Here is a 12,405-nt window from a genome sequence, read left to right as displayed (position 1 = left end):
ATAATCATTCACTTCTAAATCATATTCACTGTTATACCTGAAGATAGATGCCATCAGCACCCCCTAAAACAGCAAAGTTTCAAAAAGTTTTTCCTAGAAGGAATAAAAGCAAGAATAAACAATTAGGACCTAATTAAACTTACAAGCTTCTGCACAGCAAAGGAAACCAGAAGTAAAACAAGACAACCTATGGAATGGGAGAAAATTTTTGCAAATGAAACCGACAAAGGCTTGATCACCAGAATACATAAGCAGCACATACGACTCAATAAGAAAAAAATAAACAACCCAATCCAAAAATGGGCAGAAGACCTAAACAAGCAACTCTCCAAGGAAGACATACAAATGATCAAAAGGCACATGAAAAAATGCTCAATATCACTAATTATCAGAGAAATGCAAATCAAAACTACAATGAGGTACCACTTCACACTAGTCAGAATGGCCATCATTCATAAGTCCACAAATGACAAATGCTGGAGAGGCTGTGGAGAAAAGGGAACCCTCCTACGCTGCTCGTGGGAATGCAGTCTGGTGCAGCCACTGTGGAAAACAGTGTGGAGATTCCTCAAAAGACTAGGAATAGACTTACCATATGACCCAGGAATCCCACTCCTGGGCATGTATGCAGAAGGAACCCTACTTCAAAATGACACCTGCACCCCAATGTTCATAGCAGCATTATTTACAATAGCCAAGACATGGAAACAACCTAAATGTCCATCAACAGGTGACTGGATAAAGAAGAGGTGGTATATTTATACAATGGAATACTACTCAGCCATAAAAACTGACAACATACTGCCATTTGCAGCAACATGGATGCTCCTGGAGAATGTCATTCTAAGTGAAGTAAGCCAGAAAGAGAAAGAAAAATACCATATGAGATCGCTCATATGTGGAATCTAAAAAAATAAAATAAAAAAATTTAAAAACCAAAGCATAAATACAGAACAGAAACAGACTCATAGACATAGAATACAGACTTGTGGTTGCCAAGGGGGTGGCAGGTGGGAAGAGACAGACTGGGATTTCAAAATTGTAGAATGGATAAACAAGATTATACTGTATAGCACAGGGAAATATATGCAAGATCTTATGGTAGCTCACAGATAAAGGAATATGACAATGAATATATATATGTTCATGTATAATTGAAAAATTGTGCTCTACACTGGAATTTGACACAACATTGTAAAATGATTATAAATCAATAAAAAGGTTAAAAAATAAAATAAAACAAAACAGCAAAGTTCAATATTCCCAAGTCACAAAGTTTTTCACATCACTTCTCAGATAGTCAAACAAACCGAAATGCAGGCCTAGTGGCTGCTAAAATTTAAATGACACAGGATGAAAGGATATCCCATGTTCATGGACTTCAGACTTAACAGTATTAAGAAGACAATACTACCCAGAGCAATAAGCAGATTCAATGCAATTCTTATCAAAATCCCAAAGGTGATTTTTACAGAAATGGAGAAATCCATCCTTAAACACATATGGAATTTCAAGAGACCCCAACAGCCTCAAAAAATACTGAAAAAGAAGAACAAAGTTGGAGGACTCACACTTCCTGATTTCAAAACTTACTACAAAGCTTACAGTAATCAAAACACTGGTACTGACATAAGGACAGACACTGAGAGCCCAGATATAATTACATATATATATGATCAACTGATTTTCAACAATGGTGCCAAGATAATTCAATAAACTGTTCGGGAACAACTGGATATCCACATGCAAAAGAATGAAGTGGACCCTTCCCTTACACCGTATACAAAAATTAACTCAAAATGGATCAAAGATCTAAATTTAAGAGTTGAAATTCTTAGGGAAAATCTTCATAACCTTAGATCTGGCAATAGTTTCTTAAATATGATACCCAAACCACAGGTGATAGAAGAAAAAATAGATAAACTGAAGTTCTTTAAAATTAAGAATGTTTTGTGCCTCAAAGGACATTATTAAGTGAAAAGACAACTAGCAAAATTAGAAAAGTATTTGCAAATCACCTATCAGATAAGGGTTTAGTATTCAGAATACATAAACAACTTCTACAACTCAACAACAAAAAAGCAAGCAACCCAAATGAAAAATGGGCAAAGGACTTGAATAGACATTTCTCCAAAGAAGATATACATATGCCAATAGGGATGTGAAAGAATTCTCAACATTATTAAAGAAATGTAAATCAAAGCCACAATGAGACACCATTTTATATCCACTACTATGGCTATAATTAAATAAAAAAAACAGAAAATAACAAACGTTAACAAGGATGTGAAGAAACTGAAACCCTCCTACATTGCTGGTGGGAATATAAAGTGGTGCAGCTGCTGCAGAACAGGTTGGCAGCTCCTCAAAAAGTTAAATATAGAATTACCATATGCATGATCCAGCAATTCCACCCCTAGGTTTATATTCTTCTCAAAAGTTCTGAAAACAGTGACTCAAAGAGACACTTCCATGTGAATGTTCATTATTCACATGGAATATCATTATTCACAACAACCAAAAAAGTAGAAACAATTCAAGTATTCATCAAAAGATGGATTTTTTTTCAAATGTGGTATATACTTCTAATGGAGTATTATTCAGCCACAAAAAGAATGGAATTCTGATACATGTTTCAACATGAATGAACCTTGAAAACATTATGCCAAGTGAAATAAACTAGACACAAAAAAACAGACATTGTATGATTCTACTTAAGTGAAATATCTAGAATGGGAAATTGGAATAGTGAATAAATTTTGGTCAGTAAACTGGAGTGGAAGTCAAAAGAACTGAATCCAAACTGGCAAATTGTCCAGAAAAGGCAGAAAGAAAAGTAAAATAAAGTAAAACAAAGTCAAACAACCACCATTTAGAAAAATTCAGAACACGTCAGTACCAGCCCAGACCCTTATAAAAGGTTTGTGTGTTTATCACTCAGCCCCAATACACCTCATTAGGCAGTTTACTCAATAGAGTCTTAACTGAATTAATTGTGGGGGAACGTATCTGAAGAGTATAGTGTTTTACCTTTTCTCTTTTTCATTCCTGCCACACTCCTCCATGCTTCATCTCAATAAATTAGTCCTCTGACATGACTACACTGGAACCCAATATCAGAAGTTATTACCCAGTGCCCAGACTATGCCTTCTCAGGGGCAGATGAAAACTTTCCCTAAGGACATCTGGAGCCATGAAGGAAAACAGCCCTGCTGGACCGGCACTGTGCTAAAAAAGCACAGCCAAATGGAAAGCAAAGGCTTGGGAGCTAAAAATAGCTGCTATACTCACCCAGCAGCAAAAGCCTTTGCTTTCTGCCAGTTTCTCCCCCCGCACCCCCCTCTTTTTGTAGACAAAATGGAACGGCTGAGTGCCACATGAGCTTTCCCCAGCAACCTGGCTCCCTGGGGCACCAATCACACTGAAAGACATGGAATGAGTTCAAAGCACAGCACTAAGTTCTGGATAGGTGCCTGGCCCTGCCTGGGTGTGCAGGGTTCTGGGGATGCCAGGCTAGATGAGGATGAACAAGAGGAAGAGACTGCCACATCAGGAGTAAGAAGGCTAGAAAGGCCAAGGGAGATGGGTCCCAAGAGGACACAGACCTGGAGCTTCCTGCATTCTTGGCTGTGGGGAAAGGGGGAATAAAAAATGGAAGGGGAGACTCACAGCAATATCAAGACAGCATAAAATAAGAGAGAAAAAGATTATCCCCAAAGCTACAGATTTCCCTTCCCCTACATGAGACTGTTCATGTGTATATGCATATACACATACAGAGTTAGACACTCCCTTCTTACAGCCAGAGATAAACAATGGAACTGATAGGGGGAAAAGATGAGGAAGAAGAGATAAACGAGAATGAAATCAAGAGCAAAGATGACAAATGAGCAGGAGGAGGAGGCCCACAAGGGACTGAGGAAGAAGAGGCTGGGGACAGTTGATACACAAACAACAGCTTACCCACCTCCTGGAGTGGGAAGGGGAGTGGAAGGAAGGCAGGGTAGGGGTGTACAAGAGAAACAGCAGCTCCCACAGGGTTCTCAGCTGCCTCGATCTCCTGCACACACACTAATACCCTCAGAGCATTTTCTGCCAATACTAAGGATGAGAGATTGATTCGCAAATAGATCCTTCATCTCCCTGCAATAATTCCACATGGACTGCACATCTGACCTATTCATTGACGCCACATATTTTTCCATGAAACATAGAGAAAGAGAATGTGGTTGGGGTGGTGGGGGCGATAGGAGGGGTGCCTGGGGAAAGGCTTAGGAGAAGCGAGGCTGGGAGAAAGGTGTGAGACAGTTTCCCAGGGTTTACAAGGCATCCAGAGATCAACTGCATACACTGCAGGACACAGGCATGGGTAATGGTGTCTTCTGTCCTCTTAAGGCCTGGCCAGCAACTGTCACCTGGGCCTTACCCTCATTCAAGAAGTGGCAGGTGGAAAGTGAGCAAGCAAGTTTTCCCTGGGCTTTATGCTGAAGCAGGGGGAGAGGAGGAAAGAGGGAAAGGGAAAGTGGCACACAGCTTTGTTCTGCCAGGATGGCTTACCATCACAAGAAAGGACCTAGGCAGCAGCAGCAGCAAAAGAAAACCTCAGACCCTGACAAAAGTAAAGTCAAAGTCATGGCATCCCACTGAGGTACAGTTTGGCACAGCTGGCCTGACGTTAGTGTCCTCCTCAAACTACTTGCCAACCACTAACCCTGACTCATCTGATCACCTACCTGTGGACACCCTGCATAACAAACTTCCCCATCACCCTTGGTTTCAATGGAGGACAGACAACATCTTTACATTTTTGGCCTTCTTCTGACTTACAACACCACCACTCAGTCCAGGAAAGGGAAATATATTTCAGTGTTCCACCATAACTCTGTCCTTGGGCTTTGGGACAAAAGAGGTAATAAGGTACTTGAGATGCCCATTTTTCTATCAAAACTGGCCATTTGTAGCCTGTACTTCTACTTATAGGTTGGATGTTCTCAGCAATCTGTATTGCCAGCTTACTTCAACCCAGAGCAGATGCCTGAGGTGGGAGGAGGCCCTTGGACTTGCTAGCTAGGCCTCCCTGGTGCCTCATATCCTTCTCTCAATTCAGATGGACTGGAGGAGGGGCTGGGTCCTATAAGCAAGACCTCTTTCTGTAACTTTTACCTTCTCTGAAGACAGGAAAACAAAAGGACAGCATGGAGATGGCAGGAAGCCAACAGAGGAAGGAGGGGTAGGACTGCTGGATCTCCAGAAGCTTCTGACATAGCTGGCAGGCCCCATGGACAGTGGCTGCTCTCCAGTCTCAGGGCCATAGCACTGGGAGAACAGGTAAAGGTCACAAGTGTCCTGGGCAGGTAGAGCCACCTCAGCAGCCTGCCTAGGTACACTTGGAACTCCATCTTATAAAATGTTCATGTTCTTAACCTACAGTGTTATGTCTAAGTATTTATTTCCCCAAATCTTCCAGAAAAAGTGAAAGGGCAAGATTTTCTACTTCCATCTTATAAGAAGGAAACTGGAGCAAAGAAATTAAAAACATTAGGTTGAACGTGTAGTACACGGATTTAGAGTCAAACAGATCTAAGGCCAAGTCTTGGATCTGCCAATTCCTAGCTATGTGACCTTGGACACAATACTTCACTATTCCTCAGTTCCTTCATCTATAAAATGGGCATACTAAGAGTTTCTACCTCAGATTGTTGGGGAGAATTAAATAAAACAATATGTGGAGGGGAAAAAAAGTGAGGAAAGTGCCAGGTACAAGCACTTGGCAGCTAGTTATCACACCATCATTACAGCAGAGATGAAGACTTGACCCTAGACCAACAGGCATTCAGAGCCAGGCCAGCACCCTAGAACCAATCTCCAAAGCTCCTGCCTCCTGCAGGATCTATATACCGTGAAGCTAATCCGACATCTCAAATTTTAGGACCACAGCCTTTTGTTGGGTATCTACTCTCAGGAGGTGAAGGAAATAGATGTGAGAGAAGGATCCCCCACAGCTGAAAATGGAGAGACCCCAGACAGTTTTCTGCTGAGCCTGAGGCAGACCCAGCCCATTCAGTGCTTTTCCTAGCACATTAGTGTCCAGAGAGCCAGGCCACCATCACGGAGAACAGCTGTAAAACAATCTTCTGCTTTACAAATTGAAGGTTAAAGAATGAGCTCTTCCCACAAACACAAATTCATACTATTTATGGGCTACACAAACTGATATACACACACAAACACATACACACGTCACTCACCTCTACACAAACAGAAGCTCACTGCCTAATTTGAGCAGACAAATATGAAGCTGAAGAAACAATGCAAAAAGGACACTGAAAGGACAGCCCTGACACGGGAGAACAATGTGCAAAGGATTAGGAAGAGAAATGGATTTTTAAAGAATAATTTGAAGGACAAGAAAAGTAAGTTTGGAGTAGTCAGGAAAAGACATAAATTAAACAGAAAGTCAGGAGGTAGACAGCAATTAAATGAAAAGAGGCTTTGAACAGCAAAAGAAATGTGGCTTCTAATCTGTCTAACCCCTAACTGGCTGAGGCTGGACTTGGAACATCCTTAAGCCACTGACCATTTGTGTAATGGGGACAGTATATGTCCCAAATACTGAAGTCATGCCTAGAGCCAAGCAAATAGGGAATGCTCTCAACAGGTTCCCTAAAAGGAAAAGTGATTAGAGGAGGCTATTGGAGGATACAAAGTTCACAACAGACACAAGCCTCTGCCTGACCAGAGAGCTACAGAGCCAAAATCAGCTTGTATAGCCTTCAAGGAAGAGCCCAAATGAGGCCTTTCCAGTGGCAGCCCAGAGACAGGTGCTGGCCCTGCCAGAGAGCCATGGAGCCAAGAAGGGCTCCAAGGGCCCAGCTGGAACTGGAGCTCTGGAAGGAGGGCAACATAGGTGGAATGAAATAGGAAGGGGGCCCTGCTGACCCCTTCTCAATATCCTGTACTTCAAAATGACCAATCTTCTCTCTATCCCAGTAAAGAAAACAGATCTTCAAGAAGGTAGTAAGTATATTAACAAAACTGCAATCCCAGAGACAAAAGATAGTGGCTCCATCTAAAAGAAATCCAGTGACAAGTAGAGTGACTGGATAAAAGGGAGCCCAGTCTTTAACATATATAGAAAATAATCTTATGGTTACCAAAGAGGAATGGAGGCAGTGGGTAGAGATAAATCAGGAGTTTGGGATATATACGCTACTATACATAAGATATATAAACAAGAAGCTACTGTGTAGCACAGGGAACTATATTCAATATCTTATAATAACCTATAATGGAAAAGAATCTGAAAAAGAATACACACACACACACGCACACACACACACACATACCTGAATCACTCTACTGTACACCTGAGACACTACATTGTAAATCAACTATACTTCAAGGAAAAAAAAATTTTTTTTAAAGGGAACCCAGTCTGGACCTCTCCAGAACTATCCTCCTCAGCCACAGCCTTCAAAGAATCCGAAGGCTGGAAAAAGGCTTAAGACTCAATCTTCATTTAGACTGCTGGAGATTCAGAAGACACAGTAGGCACTCAATATTTACACACAGAATAACCAGAGTTCAATGCCTGTAGGCATGGGCTTGTCAGTGGACTCAGGAAGGCTCTTGCAATTTCATGCCTGTTCAAGACAAAGAAGTAGAGAGGACTAGGGCAGGGCAAGAATGTTCGTGCTCTTACCCAGAGATGACAACAAAAGCAACAGTCAAGTCCTTGTATTAAGGAGAAACCTTAAAGACAAAGGAACAATGGGCCAAGAAGAGTTTAAGCCATGGCTAGAAGTTAGGACAACAAAGAGGAGCTAGCTAGGGAATCAGATAAAGAGCATTAAGAATAGTATAGAATTACACAGGTCAAGAGAGGAGAGAATCCTGAGACTATCAAGTTGTGGGCAACAGTGTCAAGAGATCAGTGAGAATGAGGATGAGAAAAGCCACTGGATTTGGCAATGAGGCAGCCAGAGAACCCTTTAAAAGCGGGCACAAGTGTGAAGAAATAGAGACACAACTTTGAAAGGTTGAGAAGATTCACTGAAGTTTGGAGATTTGGGGTCACTTCTCCAAATCCAATTTTTCCAACATTTTTACTAAAGTCATAATGATAATACAGAAAAAGACTGATTCCAGTGGTCCTATAGAGAGATTTTCCCATGTCATACACTAGATTCCCATGACAGCATAGAGCTACGTTCAACATGTATGTCCTCAGGATAATGATGGGCACAGTAACACCAGTTAGAGGGAGGAGGCAGTGAGGCAAACTCTCCAAGAACAAACTTCCATCAAACACTACTTCACCTTCTCTGAGTTCTCAGCCATGCCTCAGACTGCTCAGAAGCTTCAGTCTTTACACTCTGTAGAGCTGTCATAATCATAACTGTAGCACTTGGACTGAGGGATAAAGAGAAATACCCCTGTGACACTCACTCCCCAGTATTCAAATGCAATATTTGCACAGCGCAGAGGAAAACAAATTTGGTCTAATAATAATTATAGTCAACATTTATAGGGCACTTTCTGTGTTCCAAGCAAAGTTCTAAGCTTATTTTCTCTTCACAACAACCCTCTGATGGGGTTCTAACATGCTGCTCATTTTAACCATGAGGGTTAAAATTCAGAGAGGTTAAATAATTTGCCCAAAGCGAGAGAGTGGGAGAGTCAGGAATCAAAACTAGTTGGGCCCCAGCACCTATGCTCTTCCCACAGATCATGCTGCCTTTCCATGGACTATGAAATCAGCCATTCATTTTATTTGTTCTGCAACACTGTGAATAAAAATGCACACATTTTGGTCAGTAGAGAAATTTTTAAGTGAGCCTACTGGGGCCCTCTTGTGGAAAGACCCACTTCTAATGCACGCATCCAAATTTCCACACATCATACACAAACACAGACACACACACATTTTGATTACTTTATGTCCTTGGCACAGCCCCACCCACAGTAGAGGCACAGACATTCAAGAGAAAGAATGCCCTTGACTCATAATGCAATCAGTTCACTGGCACCCTGTGTGACTTGACCTCTGAACTCGTAATTCAGGCTTTCCAGCTGTACAAGAAGCAAAAACATTCCTTGCTCCCCTTCACAGAGTCCAGCACCAGGCATTCCCCTCATACATACCCAACTGTCTGGCAAGAACTCAGCAGTGGGGAGGAGGGAACTATGTTGGGTAAAAGTTGGCCAAGATAATACCTAAGCTCATTTCCAACTAGTCTATGATCCTATTCCCCACCCAGGAAACATACAGGACAGGATTATTTCTACATAACAGATGAAGAAAATGGAGGCCCTAAAGGTGAATGGGGCTTGCCTAAGCACATCAGCAAGTAACCAGGTAAATTAGAGAAATACCCTGGACCTGGTCAGTGTACTTTCCATTAGGCCATATGTTGCAAGTTCCTAGCAGGGAGTGGCCACGGAGACCTACTCCTTATACTTGCTCCCTGACTTCACATAAGGTCCTGAGAGTGATCAGTCTGTGTCTGGTGATAGCAGCCAAGCTTATCAGATAGCAGCCAAGCTTATCAGAAGCTCCACTCAACTCCATCTCTACTCCAGTGTAATGAAAAGAATCTGGGCTCTGGATATTGACCCAGGTCTCCCCAACTGGTTGTGAGACTTTGGACTGCTGCTTAACCTCTCTCCAAGTTTCAATTCCTTCATCTAAAATGGGACTTGACAGTAACTATTTTGTAGGATGGTTGTTAGTATTAAATGAGATGATACTACGCATACAGCACAATGCCTGCCACAAAGCAAGGGCTCAAGAAGCTTGTAGCTCTAACAACTACTGTTAGAGAAAATTTTAAGCAAAGGACAGGATAAACATATAAAATTGTTTTCTATTCTGAAAACCAAGTCTCTCCTTGAAACCTAGCTTCCCTGAGCAACCAGTCTGCCCACACACCTGGACCACACTCTAGGTGACTACAAAGGCATTTCCACTGAAACCTTTAAGCAATACTGGCTGGCTCTGTATCAGTCCCCACTGAAGAGTTAACTCAGAACAGCCACTTTAGAGCCTAGCTTCCTGGTGACTCAGGCCTGTTTCCAAATTCCTGCTGCTGCTCTCCCACCTGTAATGGAGAATAAGGAAATCAGGAGCAATAGGGGCAAATTCAGCACACTTAAACTGCTTGGACTACCCTAGACAGGGTCAGCTGGCATCTAGGGAGTAAGGGCTCCAGGCCCTCTCCTTCCCTCTCCTTCTAAACTAATAACTAGATTTCCTGACAATAAGCATTATGGGCTTTCTTTACAGCCTGCTCCCTAACAACACCAAGGACTTTCATACACTCATTTACATACCATAGTCTGGGCCTGGGCAGGGATCAGAGTTTATCTTTCCTTTCCCCTGTCATCTCTCAACTTCCAGAGGTCAGGGTCTCATAGTGGGACTATGATAGGGAGGAAGGTATGACTTCTACTCCATAGCTCCAAACGGACTATCTGAAAATCAGTAAGTATACCAACCCTTACTCTGTGCCAGCCACTCTGGCACTTTGGATTATAAGCATTCAGCATTCATACTTTAGGAACAGATACCTCAGATCCCCTGAGCACACTGGGAATCATACTGTAGAACAGAACATGCAAAAGATACCACCACTGCCCTCAGGTGGCTTACATCCTATTCACAATCAATGAACAGTATGGCTTTCCACATCTGAATCGCTGATAGTATAATTAAAAAGAAAGGCCTCTTAAGGAATACTCCACAAGAAAACAGATATGTTCTGGGCAACCTGAGACACAAATTACAACTTTGAAATGATGAGATAGGTAACAATTAGGGGGCTTCTTAAACTAATTGAGGAATCCCCAAGAAAGCAGCATTTACTTACAGAAACCCTTAGTGGCAGCTCAAAGACAGGTCACCAAGCACTGAACTCGCCACTACCATGCTGGTTGACTATGTATTCCAGGTAAGTCAGCAACTGAAGCATGTTTTATTTTTAACATGACTGAGAGTCCAAGACTATTTATAATCCCAGATCCTTAAAAACTTGAAAGGAGGATGGATTTTAAAATGTACACATTTACATACGTGGGCAGAAACACAAAAATCAGACACTCCTCAACAGAGCTCAAGGAGCCATAACTCACGGCTTTCACAATCCCACTTAACACCCAAAGAAAATCTGGGTGCCTTCTCTGAGAGATGGTGGGAGGCTGGGTGGGTAGCCAAGAAACAAAGAAACCTAAACTCAGCACTTGGCAAGACAATTAAGGAGCACAGGATTTTAAATGCATTGTTTCTGACTCTAAATACGTCTACATTTATTACCAATTTGGGATCAGAAACCACATTTAGTTCTGCCATGACCACACACTAAAAATATTAAGCAGAGTATTGCCTAGGAAACAGCAGTCCTCTCTGCTGCAGCAGCCCCATTTCAGAGCTGACTCTGCCATGGTCCCAGGGCTCCCCATCCTGGGCTTTGCTGAGAGCCTAGTTAGAAGCAGAACTGCCACTGTCCTGCTAGGGCTTCACTTGTATTTTATAAACCAGCGATAGGAGCCAGGGCTAGAGGCTAAACAACCTCCTCATGCTCTCCAAGGTTGCTGCATGGTCAGTGAAATTCCATTTCATGGGCCGTGACAACCAGAACCCATCAGACTAGGAGCTTCACAAGGGTAGGGACAACTGTCTACCAAATCCACTGCTGTATCCTCACTGCTGAGCATTGTGCCTGGCACTACTGGTTGAATAAAATCAACAATCTAAAAAGGGATCATCAGGAATACACAATGGAAAATAATGTAATTAAAGTAGGTGAAAATATAGACTATGGTGGTACATAAAAACAGGTACACAGAATCCTTTTGGCAGGATTACTCTAGGAGCTGGTTCAAAAAAAAATACTGCTACAATTTATGTCAAATAATGTTCTGCCTATTGTTTTCCTCTAGGAGCTTTGTAGTACCCCATCTTACATTTAGGTCTTTAATCCATTTTGAGTTTATTTTTGTATATGGTATTAAAGAATTCTCTAATTTCATTTTTTTATAGGTAGCTGTCCAGTTTTCCCAGCACCACTTACTGAAGAGACTGTCTTTTCTCCATTGCATATTCTTGCCTCCTTTGTCATAGATTAATTGACCATAAGCATGTGGGTTTATTTCTGGACTTTCTATCCCGTTCCATTGATCTATGTGGTTGTTTCTGTGCCAGTACCATACTGTTTTGATTGCTGTAGCTTTGTACTATGGTCTGAAGTCAGGGAGCATGATTCCGCCAGCTCCATTCTTCTTTCTCAAGATTGTTTTGGCTATTCAGGGTCTTTTGTGTTTCCTTATGAATTTAAAAATGTTTTATTCCAGTTCTGTAAAAAATGCTATTGGTAATTTGATAGGGATTGCACTGAATCTGTATACTCA

The 12,405-nt window shown here is 41.9% G+C and overlaps 1 protein-coding gene across 2 annotated transcripts in view; it reads right to left on the bottom strand.

Annotated features, from left to right (window-relative positions):
• SIL1 (SIL1 nucleotide exchange factor) overlaps positions 1 to 12,405 on the bottom strand; it is a 206,050-nt gene that overhangs the window by 157,272 nt on the left and 36,373 nt on the right. The window lies entirely within an intron of this gene.

Source organism: Vicugna pacos, chromosome 3 (assembly GCF_048564905.1).
Source record: "Vicugna pacos chromosome 3, VicPac4, whole genome shotgun sequence".
In the NCBI taxonomy this organism is placed as follows: domain Eukaryota; kingdom Metazoa; phylum Chordata; class Mammalia; order Artiodactyla; family Camelidae; genus Vicugna; species Vicugna pacos.
Note: the sequence above shows the minus strand (reverse complement) of the source record. Positions and strands in the feature narration are given on the sequence as shown.